We start from the raw sequence: 3,922 nt of genomic DNA, 5'->3' as shown, positions 1-3,922 counted from the left end.
CTAAGTCATTCTTTATTTCATAGTTATTATGAAATAGTAACTCATGCTGTTGAACATCTTTGCCATCATTATTCTGAACGCTGTATCAGATAAATTTCTTATCTCCATTTTGTTTATCTCTTCTTCTAGAGAAATCTCTTATTCTTTCTTTCTTTTTTTTTGTCTCCCCATTTTGGTTGCCTTTTTGGGTTTGTGTCTATGTATTTGGTAGCTCTGCTATGACTCCCCATCTCTACTGCAAGACAATGTCAGACTCTTTTTCTGATTGGCCCTGAGTACCCTGTTTGGAGCTATCAGCAATCCACAGCTTATGACTCCCTCTGCTGGGGCTGAGTGTCTTTGGAAAGAACCAAGATGTGCACTAGGATCTGCTTTTCCTAGCCCCAGGCCCATAAGGAGATCAGGCAAAGACTCAAAGCCTCCAGAGATCTACCTCTGCCTTCAGTCTGATTTTATCCAGGCTTGATTAGCCTCAGGCTATTGACCACAGGGTGGAGCTTGAGGTCTTCCAACAGGTTGGGCAAGTGCCTTTTCCCCAAGCAAAAAGTGCCTGGATAGCAAAGGTATGTGGAGAAAGATGTCCTCCACAGTGTGAGGACAGGACTCCAAAAAAATGAGTTCGTGTGTCACCTCTGACACTCGTGTCATAGGTTCTCCATCACTGCCCTAGACTCTCCTCACACAGCTCCAGTCCACTCTGCCCTCCCTCTGCCAGAGCCCAAGGTGAGTGGCTGCACACAAAATTTTGCATGTTGGCCCTTTAAGAGGGTGCCTGCATTTCCAGCCATCTCTAGCTGGCAGATAGCAACAGTGCTGCTTTTTACAGCCATATGACTTCTGGCCACCTTTCTCAGTTCCAGTTCTGTGGGCTGGGGAGCCCAGCTTGGGGTTTAGACCCCAGGGTTCTCAGCAGGGACCCCTCACAGCTAAGACTTCCTACCAGTCTGTACTTCCTACCAGGCTCTATGTGGTCTCAACTTTCCATCCTTGGTTTTCAGTGTTCTCTCCAGCTAGTCTTCAGTTGATTTTTTCAGGGTGATTTTTCTGTATTTTAGTTGTAATTCCAGTTTGGTCCTGGGAGAGTGTCAGTGTAGCTTCCACTTACTCCATTGCCATTTTTAAGACCTGCAAATACTACTTTTACTGAACAAGTTGAAATGCAACAAACACAATGTGTATGATCATCCTTGTTATAAATAAGAAAAACTATGTATGATAAATCTGATGGGGGAACTCAAGGTAACATATGCCAACTATATGATGATGATGATGCATTGCAGTTCTCTTCTTTAGGTGCTCAGTGGCTCCAAGAGGTATACCCAAAGAAAACCAGCCCAATAGATGCAAAGAAATGTCTTGAGAAGCAGTTATCTTTGATTTTAAAACAAATCATCTCAAAACTTACTGGTTTAACTTTAAAACAATAAACATTATCTGTCACTGTTCTATGGGTTCTCTGGGGGTTTCTATTGTTCTGGGCCAGCCTAGCAGAGCCTAAAAGATATACAGTGGCCTGGTTCACATACCTGGTGGTTGGCAGGCTAGTTGGTCAAAGGGGCCACACTCATCTGGCGGTTGATTTGTCAGATGGGATGGTGACCACATGTGTATCATCATCCATCAGGTTAGCAGGAGTTTTTCACAAGGTGGTCCAAGAGTTCCCAGCAGCATGAGAGAGCAAGTCATAATTGTAAGCACTTTTTAAGACTTTCCTCATATCAGATTTGCTAATGTCCCATAGAACAAGCCAAGTAACATGGCCAATCCTAGATTCAGAAAATGGAGAAACAGACTCAACCTCTTGATGGAAAAAACTGAAAAAATACAGTAATTAATGTTGTTAATAGGTTCTGTGACTTTAAGCGAAAAAACATATAGCTAAACCAATTTTACCATAAGCTAATTGATATAAACAAGAGTTAAGTCCCACAGCACCTCAACAACATTATAATGAAATGTTATTCAAGGACATGCTGTACTGTGGCTCTTCTGTTTAATCTACCATACCTTGGAAGCCAAAGTAGACAGATTAAATGATATTCCTTGTGACCAGAATGGGTGTATATCTCTGGTTGAAACATATTTCTATGAAGTGGGTGGAGGCTCTTCTGATTTAACTACTGAGTTCATCTAATAAGGCTGCTCTCTTGGGTCTTCTATTATACCTTAGGCCAGTGATGGCGAACCTATGACACGCGTGTCAGAGGTGATACGCGAACTCATTTTTTTGTTTGATTTTTCTTTGTTAAATGGCATTTAAATATATAAAATAAATATCAAAAATATAAGTTTTTGTTTTACTATGGTTGCAAATATCAAAAAATTTCTATATATGACACAGCACCAGCGGTAAGTTAGGGTTTTTCAAAATACTGATACGCCGAGCTCAAAAGGTTCGCCATCACTGCCTTAGGCAAAGATAAAACTAGAGGTAGGCAGAGGCTTGGGCTCTATAGGCTACATGAAGAAATTTAGGTCTTGATCCCAAGAGCAACGGGAAGACACAAAACATTTTAGGAACGAGGGAGATAAGATCATTTGGGTTGCATTGAGAACAGTAATTTTAGAAGTTTTGCTAGGAAGGGGAATAGTGAAATAAGGCTTAAGTCACAGAATATGGGGTCAAGGGACAGGTGTTATTTTTATTATTTTTTAAAGAATAGTTTATTGCTTTTTAGAGAGTGAGGAAAGGAGAGGAAGAGAGAAACATTGATGTGAAAGTGTAATATCAATCGGCTGCCTCCTGCACACCCTCAATATGGTATGGAGCCCTCAACACCAGCATGTGCCCTGACTGGGAATCGAACCTGCAACTTTGGTGCACAGGATAATGCCCAACCAACTGAGCTACACCGGTCAGGGCCAGGTGTTTTGTTTTATTTGGAGGTGGTTTTTTGTTTGTTTGTTATTTTTTTCAGCAAAAGACGGTTTAAACTAGAGCTTGTTTGAATACTGATGAAAAGATCCAATATTGTAAAAGATTAAAGGAAAAGCCCAGAGAATTGGGAAGAGAAACTTCAGCATACATGGGAGTTGGCTAAAAACAAAAAATTTATCATACAATAAAATTGATTGTATTTTTGTTGTATAGTTCTATTGACTTTAACATGTGTAAATTCATGTAACTGTCACCAAAATCAGTGTACAGAAGAGATCCACCACCCCAAACCCTATAGTACTATCCCTTTATAGTCATTCCTCCACTCCTAACTCCTGGCAACCACTGACTTATTCTCCATCATTACCATTTCAATCTTTTCAAGAGTGTCATTTTGAGACTAGGTTCTTTCATCAGTATAATGTCTGCTGTTATAACCCTAAGTTGTTGGGTACATCAGTACTTTCTTTTTGGGATAAGCTTCTGATAGTATTTCCTGGGTCAATAAATAATATCACTATTCTACCAGTTACTTGGGACAAAAACCTTGGGATCATCCTTGACTCTTTTCTAACCTGTGCATCCAATCCATTAGCAAATTCTGATGCATTTTCAAAACATACCTAAAAAGTTGCGTTGGTGGTATAGTGGTGAGCATAGCTGCCTTCCAAAACACACCTAAAATCTTACCACCCCATTGCTGTCATCTAGTTCAGGCTACCATCATCTTCTGTTAAGACTAGTGCTTCACACTTACCCCACCTCCACCCCCACCCCGCCACACACACAGTCTATTCTCCACACAATAGAATTATCCTTTCAGAGACTTAAGTCTGATCAAGGAACTTTTATGCTAAAAACTCTGAAGTGAGTTCAGTGGTAACAACCCAAAGATGTCATCATGGCCTACAAGATGACTGGGCCCCTGACTCCCTCTCTGATTTCATCTCCTACCAACTCCCCATCACTCTCTATCAATTATAGTGGTCTCCTTGCTATTCTTATAGCATGTCAAGCATATTCCTGCCTCAGATTATTTGAATT

Source organism: Myotis davidii, unplaced genomic scaffold, assembly GCF_000327345.1.
Source record: "Myotis davidii unplaced genomic scaffold, ASM32734v1 scaffold992, whole genome shotgun sequence".
NCBI lineage: Eukaryota > Metazoa > Chordata > Mammalia > Chiroptera > Vespertilionidae > Myotis > Myotis davidii.
This window is presented reverse-complemented; position numbering follows the sequence as displayed.